This window comes from Triticum urartu, chromosome 6A, assembly GCF_056163025.1.
Source record: "Triticum urartu cultivar PI428250 chromosome 6A, HENAU_Tu73, whole genome shotgun sequence".
NCBI lineage: Eukaryota > Viridiplantae > Streptophyta > Magnoliopsida > Poales > Poaceae > Triticum > Triticum urartu.
Window position 1 is genome coordinate 82,346,459 of NC_141878.1, and position 16,263 is coordinate 82,362,721.

At 48.7% G+C, this 16,263-nt stretch overlaps 1 pseudogene; it reads right to left on the reverse strand.

Annotated features, from left to right (window-relative positions):
- Positions 1-10,492: 10,492 nt before the first annotated feature.
- Positions 10,493-13,338, reverse strand: LOC147964096 (uncharacterized; annotated as a pseudogene).
- Positions 13,339-16,263: the final 2,925 nt, after the last annotated feature.

Sequence of the window (16,263 nt, forward strand, 5' to 3'; positions counted from 1 at the left end):
CATTAGGTCTGGTACACAGCATGGCATACATAATAGACCCTATGGCCGAGGCATAGGGGATGACACTCATCTCTTCTATATCTTCTGCCGTGGTCAGACATTGAGCTGAGCTCAATTTCACACCTTGTAATACAGGCAAGAACCCCTTCTTAGACTGATCCATATTGAACTTCTTCAATATCTTATCAAGGTATGTGCTTTGTGAAAGACCTATGAGGCGTCTTGATCTATCTCTGTAGATCTTGATGCCTAATATATAAGCAGCTTCTCCAAGGTCCTTCATTGAAAAACTCTTATTCAAGTAGGCCTTTATGCTGTCCAAGAGTTCTATATCATTTCCCATCAAAAGTATGTCATCTACATATAATATGAGAAATGCTACAGAGCTCCCACTCACTTTCTTGTAAACACAGGCTTCTCCATAAGTCTGTGTAAACCCAAACGCTTTGATCATCTCATCAAAGCGAATGTTCCAACTCCGAGATGCTTGCACCAGCCCATAAATAGAGCGTTGGAGCTTGCACACCTTGTCAGCATTCTTAGGATCGACAAAACCTTCCGGCTGCATCATATACAATTCTTCCTTAAGGAAACCATTAAGGAATGCCGTTTTGACGTCCATTTGCCATATTTCATAATCATAGAATGCGGCAATCGCTAACATGATTCGGACGTACTTCAGCTTCGCTACCGGTGAGAAAGTCTCATCGTAGTCAACCCCTTGAACTTGTCGATAACCCTTAGCGACAAGCCAAGCTTTATAGATGGTCACATTACCATCCGCGTCTGTCTTCTTCTTAAATATCCATTTATTCTCTATGGCTCGCCGCTCTACGGGCAAGTCAGTCAAAGTCCATACTTCGTTTTCATACATGGATCCTATCTCGGATTTCATGGCTTCCAGCCATTTGTCGGAATCCGGGCCCGCCATCGCTTCTTCATAGTTTGAAGGTTCACCGTTGTCTAACAACATGATTTCTAAGACAGGGTTGCCGTACCACTCTGGTGCGGAACGTGTCCTTGTGGACCTTCGAATTTCAGTAGGAGCTTGATCAGAAGTATCTTGATCATCATCATTATCTTCCTCTCTAGTCGGTGCAGGCACCTCAGGAAAATTTTCTTGAGTTGCGCCTTTTTCCGGTTCAAGAGGTAATACTTCATCAAGTTCTACTTTCCTCCCACTTACTTCTTTTGAGAGAAACTCTTTCTCTAGAAAGGACCCATTCTTGGCAACAAAGATCTTGCCTTCGGATCTGAGGTAGAAGGTATACCCAGTAGTTTCTTTAGGGTATCCTATGAAGACGCATTTTTCCAACTTGGGTTCGAGCTTTTCAGGTTGAAGTTTCCTGACATAAGCATCGCATCCCCAAACCTTTAGAAACGACAGCTTAGGTTTCTTCCCAAACCATAATTCAAATGGTGTCGTCTCAACGGATTTCGACGGAGCCCTATTTAAAGTGAATGCGGCAGTCTCTAAAGCATACCCCCAAAAGGATAGCGATAAATCGGCAAGAGACATCATAGATCGCACCATATCTAATAGAGTGCGATTACGACGTTCGGACACACCATTACGCTGAGGTGTTCCAGGCGGCGTGAGTTGTGAAACTATTCCACATTTTCTTAAGTGTGTGCCAAACTCGTGACTCAAGTATTCTCCTCCATGATCTGATCGTAGGAACTTGATTGTCCTGTCACGTTGATTCTCAACCTCACTCTGAAATTCCTTGAACTTTTCAAAGGTTTCAGACTTGTGTTTCATTAAGTAGACATACCCATATCTACTTAAGTCATCAGTGAGGGTGAGAACATAACGATAGCCACCGCGAGCCTCAACACTCATTGGACCGCACACATCAGTATGTATGATTGCCAATAAGTTGGTTGCTCGCTCCATTGTTCCTGAGAACGGAGTCTTGGTCATTTTACCCATGAGGCATGGTTCGCACGTGTCAAATGATTCGTAATCAAGAGACTCTAAAAGTCCATCAGCATGGAGCTTCTTCATGCGTTTGACACCTATGTGACCAAGGCGGCAGTGCCACAAGTATGTGGGACTATTATTATCAATCTTACATCTTTTGGTACTCACACTATGAATATGTGTAGCATTACGCTCGAGATTCATTAATAATAAACCATTCACCATCGGAGCATGACCATAAAACATATCTCTCATATAAATAGAACAACCATTATTCTCGGATTTAAATGAGTAGCCATCTCGTATTAAACGAGATCCTGATACAATGTTCATGCTCAAACTTGGCACTAAATAACAATTATTGAGGTTTAAAACTAATCCCGTAGGTAAATGAAGAGGCAGCGTGCCGACGGCGATCACATCGACCTTGGAACCATTCCCGACGCGCATCGTCACCTCGTCCTTCGCCAGTCTCCGTTTATTCCGCAGCTCCTGTTTTGAGTTACAAATGTGAGCAACCGCACCGGTATCAAATACCCAGGAGCTACTACGAGTACTGGTAAGGTACACATCAATTACATGTATATCACATATACCTTTTGCTTTGCCTGCCTTCTTGTCCGCTAAGTATTTGGGGCAGTTCCGCTTCCAGTGACCACTCTCCTTGCAATAAAAGCACTCAGTCTCGGGCTTGGGTCCATTCTTTGCTTCTTCCCGGCAGCTTGCTTGCCGGGCGCGGCAACTCCCTTGCCGTCCTTCTTGAAGTTCTTTTTACCCTTGCCCTTCTTGAACTTAGTGGTTTTATTGACCATCAACACTTGATGTTCCTTCTTGACTTCTACCTCTGCTGATTTCAGCATAGCAAATACTTCAGGAATGGTCTTTTCCATCCCCTGCATATTGAAGTTCATCACAAAGCTCTTGTAGCTCGGTGGAAGCGACTGAAGGATTCTGTCAATGACCGCGTCATCCGGGAGATTAACTCCCAGCTGAGTCAAGCGGTTATGTAACCCAGACATAGTGAGTATGTGCTCACTGACAGAACTATTTTCCTCCATCTTACAGCTGAAGAATTTGTCGGAGACTTCATATCTCTCGACCCGGGCATGATCTTGGAAAACCATTTTCAGCTCTTCGAACATCTCATATGCTCTGTGTCTCTCAAAACGCTTTTGGAGCCCTGGCTCTAAGCTGTAAAGCATGCCGCACTGAACGAGGGAGTAGTCATCGGTACGTGCCTGCCAAGCGTTCATAACGTCTTGTTCTGCAGGGAGAACAGGTGCATCACCTAGCGGTGCTTGTAGGACATAATCTTTCTTGGCAGCTATGAGGATGATCCTCAGGTTCCGGACCCAGTCCGTATAGTTGCTGCCATCGTCTTTCAGCTTGGTTTTCTCTAGGAACGCGTTGAAGTTGAGGACTACGTTGGCCATTTGATCTACAAGACATATTGTAAAGATTTTAGACTAAGTTCATGATAATTAAGTTCATCTAATCAAATTATAATGAACTCCCACTTAGATAGACATCCCTCTTCTAGTCATCTAAGTATAACATGATCCGAGTTAGCTAGGCCGTGTCCGATCATCACGTGAGACGGACTAGTCAACGTCGGTGAACATCTTCATGTTGATCGTATCTTCTATACGACTCATGCTCGACCTTTCGGTCTTCTGTGTTCCGAGGCCATGTCTGTACACATGCTAGGCTCGTCAAGTCAACCTAAGTGTTTGCATGTGTAAATCTGTCTTACACCCGTTGTATGTGAACGTTAGAATCTATCACACCCGATCATCACGTGGTGCTTCGAAACAACGAACTGTCGCAATGGTGCACAGTTAGGGGGAACACTTTCTTGAAATTATTATGAGGGATCATCTTATTTACTACCGTCGTTCTAAGTAAACAAGATGCAAAACATGATAAACATCACATGCAATCAAATAATAATAGTGACATGATATGGCCAATATCACATAGCTCCTTTGATCTCCATCTTGGGGCTCCATGATCACCTTGTCACCGGCATGACACCATGATCTCCATCATCATGATCTCCATCATTGTGTCTCCATGAAGTTGCTCGCCAACTATTACTTCTACTACTATGGCTAACGCATTTAGCAATAAAGTAAAGTAATTTACATGGCGTTTCTTAATGACACGCAGGTCATACAAAAATATAGACAACTCCTATGGCTCCTGCCGGTTGTCATACTCATCGACATGCAAGTCGTGATTCCTATTACAATAGCATGAACATCTCATACATCACATATAGATCATTCATCATTCATCACAACTTTGGCCATATCATATCACAAAGCACTTGCTGCAAAAACAAGTTAGACGTCCTCTAATTGTTGTTGCAAGTTTTACTTGGCTGAAGTAGGGTTCTAGCAAGAACGTTTTCTTACCTACGTGAAAGCCACAACGTGATTTGTCAACTTCTATTTACCCTTCATAAGGACCCTTTTCATAGAATCCGCTCCAACTAAAGTGGGAGAGACAGACACCCGCCAGCCACCTTTATGCAACTTGTGCATGTTAGTCGGTGGAACCGGTCTCATGTAAGCGTACGTGTAAGGTTGGTCTGGGCCGCTTCATCCCACAATACCGTTGAAGCAAGATAAGACTAGTAGCGGCAAGAAAGTTGACAACATCAACGCCCACAACAAATTGTGTTCTACTCGTGCAAGAGAACTACGCATAGACCTAGCTCATGATGCCACTGTTGGGGAACGTTGTAGAAAACAAAAAATTTCCTGCGGTTTCACCAAGATCCATCTATGAGTTCATCTAGCAACGAGTGATCGGATTGCATCTACATACCTTTGTAGATCACGCGCGGAAGCATTCAAAGAACGGGGATGAGGAAGGCGTACTCGACGTGATCCAAATCACCGGAGATCCTAGCGCTGAACGGACGGCACCTCCGCGTTCAACACACGTACGGTCAGCGTAACGTCTCCTTCTTCTTGATCCAGCAAGGGGAAAGGAGAGGTTGAGGAAGATGGCTCCAACAGCAGCACGACGGTGTGGTGGTGATGGAGCTGCAGTACTCCGGCAGGGCTTCGCCAAGCACTATGGAGGAGGAGGAGGTGTTGGAGAGGGAGAGGGAGGCACCAAAGGCAAAAGGTAAGAAGTCCTCCATCTCCCCCACTATATATAGGAGGGCCAAGGGGGGGGCGCCGGCCCTAGGAGATCTAATCTCCTAGGGGGTGCGGCCAAGGGGGAGGAATCCCTCCTCCCCAAGGCACCTAGGAGGTGCCTTCCCCTCCTAGGACTCTTCCTCCCTTGAAACCCTAGGCGCATGGGCCTCTTGGGGCTGGTGCCCTTGGCCCATGTAGGCCAAGGCGCACCCCCTACAGCCTATGTGGCCCCCCGGGACAGGTGGCCCCACCCGGTGGACCCCCGGGACCCTTCCGGTGGTCCCGGTACAATACCGGTGACCCCGAAACTTGTCCCGATGCCCGAAATAGCACTTCCTATATATAATTCTTTACCTCCGGACCATTCCGGAACTCCTCGTGACGTCCGGGATCTCATCCGGGACTCCGAACAACATTCGGGTTACTGCATATACATATCCCTACAACCCTAGCGTCACCGAACCTTAAGTGTGTAGACCCTACGGGTTCGGGAGACATGTAGACATGACCGAGACGAATCTCCGGTCAATAACCAACAGCGGGATCTGGATACCCATGTTGGCTCCCACATGTTCCTCGATGATCTCATCGGATGAACCACGATGTCGAGGATTCAAGCAACCCCGTATACAATTCCCTTTGTCAATCGGTATGTTACTTGCCCGAGATTCGATCGTCGGTATCCCAATACCTTGTTCAATCTCATTACCGGGAAGTCACTTTACTCGTACCGTAATGCATGATCCCGTGACCAGACACTTGGTCACTCTGAGCTCATTATGATGATGCATTACCGAGTGGGCCCAGTGATACCTCTCCGTCATACGGAGTGAAAAATCCCAGTCTTGATCCATGTCAACCCAACAGACACTTTCGGAGATACCCGTAGTATACCTTTATAGTCACCCAGTTACGTTGTGACGTTTGGTATACCCAAAGCACTCCTACGGTATCCGGGAGTTACACGATCTCATGGTCTAAGGAAAAGATACTTGACATTGGAAAACTCTAGCAAACGAACTATACGATCTTATGCTATGTTTAGGATTGGGTCTTGTCCATCACATCATTCTCCTAATGATGTGATCTCGTTATCAATGACATCCAATGTCCATAGTCAGGAAACCATGACTATCTGTTGATCAACGAGCTAGTCAACTAGAGGCTTACTAGGGACATGTTGGTGTCTATTGTTCACACATGTATTACGATTTCCGGATAACACAATTATAGCATGAATAAAGACAATTATCATGAACAAGGAAATATAATAATAATGCTTTTATTATTGCCTCTAGGGCATATTTCCAACATGATGCTTATGTGAAAAAGCTTCAACCTGATAAGCTCGAACCCAAATCGGAGAAATGTGTCTTCATAGGTTACCCAAAGGAAACTTTTGGGTACACCTTCTATCACAGATCCGAAGGCAAGAATTTTGTTGCTAAATTCGGAAACTTTCTAGAGAAGGAGTTTCTCTCGAAAGAAGTGAGTGGGAGGAAAGTAGAACTTGATGAGGTAACTGTACCTGCTCCCTTATTGGAAAGTAGTTCACCATAGAAACCGGTTTCTGTGACACCTACACCAATCAGTGAGGAAGTTAATGATGATGATCATGAAATTTCAGATCAAGTTACTACTGAGCCTCGTAGATCAACTAGAGTAAGATCCGCACCAGAGTGGTATGGTAATCCTGTTCTAGAAGTCATGCTACTAGATCATGATGAACCTACGAACTATGAAGAAGCGATGGTGAGCCCAGATTCCGCAAAATGGCTTGAGGCCATGAAATCTGAGATGGGATCCATGTATGAGAACAAAGTGTGGACTTTGGTTGACTTGCCCGATGATCGGCAAGCAATTGCAAATAAATGGATTTTCAAGAAGAAGACTGACATTGACGGTAATGTTACTGTCTACAAAGCTCGACTTGTTGCGAAAGGTTTTCGACAAGTTCAAGGGATTGACTACGATGAGACCTTCTCACCCGTAGCGATGCTTAAGTCTGTCCGAATCATGTTAGCAATTGCCGCATTTTATGATTATGAAATTTGGCAAATGGATGTCAAAACTGCATTCCTGAATGGATTTCTGGAAGAAGAGTTGTATATGATGCAACCGGAAGGTTTTGTCAATCCAAAGGGAGCTAACAAAGTGTGCAAGCTCCAGCGATCCATTTATGGACTGGTGCAAGCCTCTCGGAGTTGGAATAAACGCTTTGATGGTGTGATCAAAGCATTTGGTTTTGTACAGACTTTTGGAGAAGCATGTATTTACAAGAAAGTGAGTGGGAGCTCTGTAGCATTTCCAAAATTATATGTGGATGACATATTGCTGATTGGAAATGATATAGAATTTCTGGATAGCATAAAGGGATACTTGAATAAGAGTTTTTCAATGAAAGACCTCGGTGAAGCTGCTTATAAATTGGGCATTAAGATCTATAGAGATAGATCAAGACGCTTAATTGGACTTTCACAAAGCACATACCTTGACAAAGTTTTGAAGAAGTTCAAAATGGATCAAGCGAAGAAAGGATTCTTGCCTGTGTTACAAGGTGTGAAGTTGAGTAAGACTCAATGCCCGACCACTGCAGAAGATAGAGAGAAAATGAAATATGTTCCCTATGCTTCAACCATAGGCTCTATCATGTATGCAATGTTGTGTACCAGACCTGATGTGTGCCTTGCTATAAGTCTAGCAGGGAGGTACCAAAGTAATCCAGGAGTGGATCACTGGACAGCGGTCAAGAACATCCTGAAGTACCTAAAAAGGACTAAGGATATGTTTCTCGTTTATGGAGGTGACAAAGAGCTCATCGTAAATAGTTACGTTGATGCAAGCTTTGACACTGATCCGGACGATTCTAAATCGCAAACCGGATACGTGTTTACATTGAACGGTGGTGCTGTCAGTTGGTGCAGTTCTAAACAAAGCGTCGTGGTGGGATCTACGTGTGAAGCGGAATACATAGCTGCTTCGGAAGCAGCAAATGAAGGAGTCTGGATGAAGGAGTTCATATCCGATCTAGGTGTCATACCTAGTGCATCGGGTCCAATGAAAATCTTTTGTGACAATACTGGAGCAATAGCCTTGGCGAAGGAATCCAGACTTCACAAGAGAACCAAGCACATCAAGAGACGCTTCAATTCCATCCGGGATCTAGTCCAGGTGGGAGACATAGAGATTTGCAAGATACATACGGATCTAAATGTTGCAGACCCGTTGACTAAGCCTCTTCCATGAGCAAAACATGATCAGCACCAAGGCTCCATGGGTGTTAGAATCATTACTGTGTAATCTAGATTATTGACTCTAGTGCAAGTGGGAGACTGAAGGAAATATGCCCTAGAGGCAATAATAAAGTTATTATTTGTTTCCTTATATCATGATAAATGTTTATTATTCATGCTAGAATTGTATTAACCGGAAACATAATACATGTGTTAATACATAGACAAATAGAGTGTCACTAGTATGCCTCTACTTGACTAGCTTGTTGATCAAAGATGGTTATGTTTCCTAGCCATAGACATGAGTTGTCATTTGATTAACGGGATCACATCATTAGGAGAATGATGTGATTGACATGACCCATTCCGTTAGCTTAGCACCCGATCGTTTAGTATGTTGCTATTGCTTTCTTCATGACTTATACATGTTCCTATGACTATGAGATTATGCAACTCCCGTTTGCCGGAAGAACACTTTGTGTGCTACCAAACGCCACAACGTAACTGGGTGATTATAAAGGAGCTCTACAGGTGTCTCCAAAGGTACATGTTGGGTTGGCGTATTTTGAGATTAGGATTTGTCACTCCAATTGTCGGAGTGGTATCTCTGGGCCCTCTCGGTAATGCACATCACTTAAGCCTTGTAAGCATTGCAACTAATGAGTTAGTAGCAGGATGATGTATTACGGAACGAGTAAAGAGACTTGCCGGTAACGAGATTGAACTAGGTATTAAGATACCGACGATCGAATCTCGGGCAAGTAACATACCGATGACAAAGGGAACAACGTATGTTGTTATGCGGTCTGACCGATAAAGATCTTCATAGAATATGTAGGAGCCAATATGAGCATCCAGGTTCCGCTATTGGTTATTGACCGGAGACGTGTCTCGGTCATGTCTACATAGTTCTCGAACCCGTAGGGTCCGCACGCTTAACGTTACGATGATAGTTATATTATGAGTTTATATGTTTTCATGTACCGAAGGTTGTTCGGAGTCCCGGATGTGATCACGGACATGACGAGGAGTCTCGAAATGGTTGAGACATAAAGATTGATATATTGGACGACTATATTCGTACACCGGAAGTGTTCTGGGTGATTTCAGAGAAAACCGGAGTGCCGGAGGGTTACCGGAACCCCCTGGGAGAAGTAATGGGCCTTATGGGCCTTAGTGGAGAGAGAGGGGCAGCCAGAGTGGGCCGCACGCCCCCTCACCCTCTGGTCCGAATTGGACTAGGAGAGAGGGGGCGGCGCCCCCCTTTCCTTCTCCCTCTCCCCCTTACCTTCCCCCTCCTAGTAGGAGTAGGAAAGAGGGGAGTCCTACTCCTACTAGGAGGAGGACTCCTCCTCCTGGCGCGCCTAGCAAGGGCCGGCCGGCCTCCCCCTTGCTCCTTTATATACGGGGGCAGGGGGAACCCTAGAGACACAACAATTGATCATTGATCTCTTAGCCATGTGCGGTGCCCCCCTCCACCATATTCCACCTCGATATTACTGTAGCGGTGCTTAGGCGAAGCCCTGCGTTGGTAGAACATCAACATCTTCACCACGCCGTCGTGCTGACGAAACTCTCCCTCAACACTCGGCTGGATCGGAGTTCGAGGGACGTCATCGGGCTGAACGTGTGCTGAACTCGGAGGTGCCGTGCGTTCGGTACTTGATCGGTCGGATCGTGAAGACGTACGACTACATCAACCGCGTTGTGATAACGCTTCCGCTTTCGGTCTACGAGGGTACGTGGACAACACTCTCCCCTCTTGTTGCTATGCATCACCATGATCTTGCGTGTGCGTAGGAATTTTTTTGAAATTACTACGTTCCCCAACAGTGCTGGTCGGCGGAGACAAAATCTCCAAGATGAGAGAAGAAGTACTCAGCCCTCAGGGTGCCAGAGCTCGTCGGGGTAGTCGAACGCCTCAATCTCAGCCATGTGGATGAAGATGGCCGTGGATCTGTTGTCGGCGTGTTCAGGCCGTTCGAAGAAGAGGGTATTGCCCTGGTGGTGGATCGGCCCATGGCCAGTGGCCGCGAGGTGCTCCTTTGTGTTGGCAAAGGAGAGACGCCCGGCGCCACGTGCGGAGGAAGTGAGGCCGAACGTGGGGTTGTTGCGGTGGTGAGCGATGGCCTGACGTATGAACCTGAAGGGGTTGTGCATGGGAGTGGCTAGGTGTACGTAGGCTAGGTTGTCAACTTGGCGGACGAGGCAGCTTGGAGGGATGAGGAGAGGGATGTGTGGTGGCGGGGGAGAGAAGCATGAGGCTGCGGTGGGTATGGTGGCGGGGGAAGGGGGAGGAGGCGGAGGCGGAGCGAAGGATGGCGCCGGAGGCGAGGAGGAGGAGGTGCGCGGCCCGAAGATGAGCAGGAGACGGAAGGGAGGCAGATCGTTGGTGAGAACACAGTGGGAGCCGACCAGATTGGCGCGCCGTCGGAGCGCGTGGAGCCGGCCGACGAGCCGGAGGCGGTGTGGGTGCCCATCGTGTGCGCCATTAAGCTGCATGGCGGACGCACAAAAGCAGGGTTAATACGCGGTGTAGGGGGCATAGGAGGGAAGAAAGGAAGGAAGCGGATGGCCTTGCACCTGAAACTCCGGTGGCCGGAGCACCAGCAGCGAGAGCACCGGACAGGGTCGCGGCAGTCGGCGATAGTGTGGTCGCTAGCAAGGCACCGAAAGCATCTAGTCTTCTTCTTGCGGCAGTAATGGTGGTGGAAGTGTTTGAGGCTGGCCATGTGGGGGGAGAAGATTTATAGGCCGGAGAGGCCGATGGATGGGGGAGGGAGGATGCAGAGACCCGAGGCGGGGAGCTGAGCAAAACCTCCCGGTAGCTGCGCGGGTCTTGCAGCGGCGTGGAGACCGAAGAGCGCAGAGGGCTGGCAGCAGTGGCAGAGGCGTGGCACTGGTTAATGGCGATCTCGGGATGGAGCTGAGGGGACTGGGCGGAGAGTAGGCTGGCGGAGGTAGGGGAGGCAGGTGGAGTAGAAGTGATGATGGGTGCATGCGTGTGCATGCATGCGTTGGTTTTATCGTGTGGTGAGGTCGAACGGGAGGGCGGTTGTGGGACCCGTGAATCAGTGACTGTAGGGTATGATATATAGTGCGAATTGGCGCCTGGGGGATCGAGCAGGCCCAGCGGCCGACCGGAGGGCGGCTGTGGCGACTCGGGTGGGCCGGAGGCGTCAGTGGTATGTGATGGATGGCGTGAGAGCGGGTCGTCCATGTCCAGATTATTTAAAAAACTGGGCTGGTCGATGGAGGGTACGGTGTAGCCGTCTACATAGTCTTGTTTTCTTTCTGGAGAAAGGATGCGGGGAGACGCGACGGGGGAGGCCGATCCTGATGAGAGGCACACGTGTCCCAGGCCATCGAGTGCATTGTGGTCAACCGAGGCAGCGGCAGGGGAATCCACACATGGAACAGTGTGGTGTATCTTAGTGGACAGGTGAGAGAGATCTTGCGGTAGTATTTTAGTTGACGGATGCGGTCCAAGCAAGGACGTGTGGTGGTTGGGCCAGACGGGTGCGGACGGGTCAAATGAGTCCGGTTCAAACACGACTGGCAGCGGTACCGATCACACTATTTGAGATGCTTGGTCAAACGAGTCAAATAGCTGAAGCTCAAAATTTGAAAAAAGAATGTGCGCGCAACGAAGGACTTCAGATCTAACCTTGACCGAGTACACATGCACTAAAAACAAGTTCGGAGCTAGCGTGACCGAGTGGAAGACCCGTTGGAAAGGAAACTGGTGGTCTAGAGCATTATTAATCAGAGTTTCATTAGCGCAAACTGACTTAGAACAGAAAACAATCCATATAGGAGTGGTTGGTTTGTGGGTTAGACATGTGGTGGATGTGGTGACAAGACAATGGTACTTAGAGAAAATCAGCTTATTGAACGAAATGCCAGGACGGAACGGTCGTACCTTTGCATGCGGTCGCTGGGGTGTGAGCGTTGTGGAAGTCGCGGTAGGCCCAGCGGGCAGCCGACCGTTGGCAATAGCGGGTCCCACATGCATGGAGGACATGCACGGGGTGGAGCGTGGGGTGTCGTCGACGATGATGCGAGGTGCCTCCGGCGATGCATGGAGCGGCGAAGTTGGCCGCGCAGCCGGCGAGGCCGGCGTCACATGTGGCGCCACGGTGATGGTGGCGAACATGCGAGGAGCCACAATTCGGGAGCAGGCCGCCATGAGCGTGGCGACGTGGCGGGAGGAGACCGTCGCAGCGGAAGCTGCGTTGGAGAGGCGCTCGAGGGAGATAGAACGCGCAGCTCCACCAAAGCGGAACGAGAGAAGAGTGGCCACAAGAGTTTCATCGACCATGAAGTCAGCTTTATGGACGAAGAAGATGATTATGGTGGGCGAGGCCGAGGCAGTTGGCGTCGCGAAAACTTTGGATGAGAACAGATCAAGGATATTGCGCGCGAAGTCGACGCCGGGCAAGGGGAAGAACCCAAGCTGGGAGCGCAGGAATGCATCGGCATGGCCGAAGCGGTCACCGATGTCAAAGTGCTTTTTTTGGTGGATGGATGGCTGGTGTGCGAAGGTGGGTGGCGGTGGAAAAGGAAGAAACTGGATGGAATGAGTTGTGGCAACGAGAATGGGCTCCGCGATGAGGGCTTGAACGATGCGCCTGTCAGAGACAGAGATGCGAAAGAGCTAATCGTGAAGGCGAGTCACCTGGAAGGCGGGAGCGTTGCCGCCCAGGCAGGCTTGCATGAGGACGGCCACAAGTTCTTCGTCGAGGTCGAGCGAAGAATGGTGGACATGCATGGAGAGGAAGCATGGAGGTTCATGACGGCGCGGGTTGATATGCTTGGAGAGGCACCGCCATACCTGCGCCTGGAAGTCGTCGCCCATTGCGTCGCCAACGCCGAGCGCAGCCCGCAAGGCCTTGGCGGTGGGGGAGTCATTCCATCGTAGGGGGTCATGAAAGGTGGCCGGCGCTGGAGACGGGGGAGGGGCAGAGACGGTGGTGGATGGGGCTGGGGCGCCGGAGGGGAGCGGGAGGAGAGGGGAGAGGGGAGCCATCCCAGTTCGGCCGGGTTTTTTAGAATGGGACAGAAGGCAAACAGAGTGCAAAAACGGAAATCTCATTTGCAGATCGCCCTCAAAAGGCGATCCGGCCGGCGAGGGGCTCAGACGATAGATGGTCAGCAAGAACCATTGGAAAAGCTAACAACATTTATTTAGTTCAGTAAAACTGAAGCACTTCTCAGCCCTCTCACGCCCTTATAACAGTTTCGCGTCCTGGCCGGTCGTTTATGGCAGCTAGCTCATGGTGATTAGCAAGAGGACATCCAACGATTAACCTAACCGGCTACATGCCAAATTCAGCCAAACAGGGCACCTCCGGCTACATGCGGCTGCACCAAATGCCTCACTGTTGACTTCCTCAAACACCCAGGCCGACGCATTCTCGCTGAGATGACAGACTTACCAAAACCAAACGACCAGACCGTTCAAGAAACCATCTGCCACCCAGGCACCACTGCTCTCACCGAGTCAATTAACGGCCCCGGGTATTTGATTGGAAACTTAGCAACGCTGCAGCCAAGTGTGTTCACTACTCTCTCCTTAATACTGTAATCCCCTCGGATGAGCACCGGGGAGGTCTTATTGTAGTCGATTTGTAGTCCAGATGCCTCAGAAAAAACGCACCAGTTGCAAGTCTTCCATGATGTGCTTGAGGAATAACACCACATCATCTGCATAAATGGAGATCCTTTGCATGTCTGTGATGCCCGGGAACCTACTCAGAACTCCAACTTCAGCCGCCCTGGTGCAAAGCACCGGGAGGATGTCCATAGCAACCACGAAAAGCAACGGTGAAATCGGATCCCCTTGCCGCAACCCACACGCATGAATGATCTTCCTACCGGGCGTCCCATTGACCACCACCTTGGTGCTAGCAGTAGACAGCAGAATTTCCATCCATCTAAATCCAAGCCTGACTGAATTCCCTTGCGCCTCAGAACCTCCATGAGGAAAATGAAAGGGAGTCAAATGCTCGAGAAATATCAAGCTGGCATCAAGATGCGTTCTACAGTCATGAACACTCAATTCTGGTCAGCATACTAAAGCGTTGATGTCCAAGCTCCAATGAAACAAAAATCACTAGAATTGTCTCTGTTATTCTAACCATTTAACAATCACCTTTCATACAAGCAAAATCTGAAAGGACACATTATGACTACGCAAGCAGAGAGACGATGATAGTCACAGGAGTGACGGTCAGTCATGTGGTAGAACCAATACTCGGAAATTCCCCTTTTCCAGGAATTGCAATCCTAGAAAGTAGAATTCATTCTCTATATATATAATGAGTAAAGAGAGAAAAGGGTAATGTCAATCCTTGAAAACAAGCGGAGCTGGACTAAGCATTGACGATGGTGCTCACAGGAGTGGCAGTCAGTCACGTGGTAGAACCACCAGGCTGGGGCTCGCACCAAACCGGTGTTGGTACGTCAGTCGCTCCTATGTCGTCTGGTGCTCGATAACTGAACCTGGATTCTTCGTTTGGTGTTCGGTAACTGTACCAACTGACCTGGAGGACATGGGGTCGCAACCCTCCCATGTCCCTCCTGTGGTAGCGATCCGCCTCCTCCTCGCTCTTCACCAGACGGTCATCAAGAAAATGAATAGTGGGCTCGGACTGAGTGACACAAGATATGGAAGAAGCCCGACCCAGGTAAATCATCTCACCCGCTGTGTTCTTGTAGTGGACCCACGTGGCTTGGCCGGCGTCATCAACAGACAGACGGAAAACTTTGATATCAACTGTCCTCTTGCTGCAATGAGTCTTCTTCAGGGCAAACAGAAGATGCCCTGCTGTGGACTCCACCAGGTACCTCCTCAGCATGGTGCCTTCCTGAGCTTCATAGACATCATCCAGCAGTTTGCTCGAGCGTAACTCAACATGATACCTCACCATTCTGAAGGAGGGGCCCTCCGGAACAAGCCTGATCAGATCTTCATTGGACGTGAGGAAGTGGAAGGAGCCCTGATAGAACAAAATGTCCGACACCACATCTGCTCCACTTTCCGATCTCGGTCCAGTGATCCTCCTTCAACTCCCACGTCGCTATGGTGTAATCAAGGGATTGGCCAATGTGTACCACGGCAGCCACCGTGTACCCAGCGGTTGAAGGGGGGCGTGAGAGGGCTGCCATCTCAACCCAGGCGCGGTGAGTCACCCCTTGCTTGTCCAGTATCGTCACCGGCAGGTCGATGCGACCTCTCTTCTCTCCATTGCATAGGTTGTACAGAGTGAATTGTGGCTCCGGGTCCTTAGTACTGATGAATACCCATGGCCCCCATGACCCACACAGCAGCCCACTCTTGAGTGCAGCCGGAAGCCAGATCTTGTGCAGGCACCGAGTCACAGGTTCGAAAAACATCGGAGTGCTGCTTGAAGGAAGGAACATCCACGGCAGTTCTGGCAGCTTCATATCGCGGATGGTCTTGCCCCAGTGTGGGTTGATCCATGAGAGGCGTAGTCTGTCGATTCCACAAGAGAGATAATCCTTGACAATCCGCTTTATCAGATCACATGGCAGCTCGCCCCAGCCTTCAGGCTGTGTAGGCTGCACATAAGGAAGGAAACTCAATCAGGTGCGTGTAAATAGAAGCAGGTTGAGCACACTATTAAACTTAAAGTAAAGGAGTGGGCGTGCGGAGTATATTGTTTCTTCATCATGGTAAGAGTGAAACAGAGCACGTACTACTCTACTTTCAGAATACTATACTCGCGTAAACAGACGAAGCAGAGCACTGAAACAGAGAGACGTCTAAACAACACGCACACGTGTCTGTGCTTTCCTGGTTTAGTATGGTAGCACAATGTGACAATAGTAAAACCGACTGTTGCCTATTTGGTCTCCTCTTAGTTTTCAGCACGGGCCAAGATTCATAACTCCAATTTAATACTGTTAAATTCATACTACATTTTCAGAA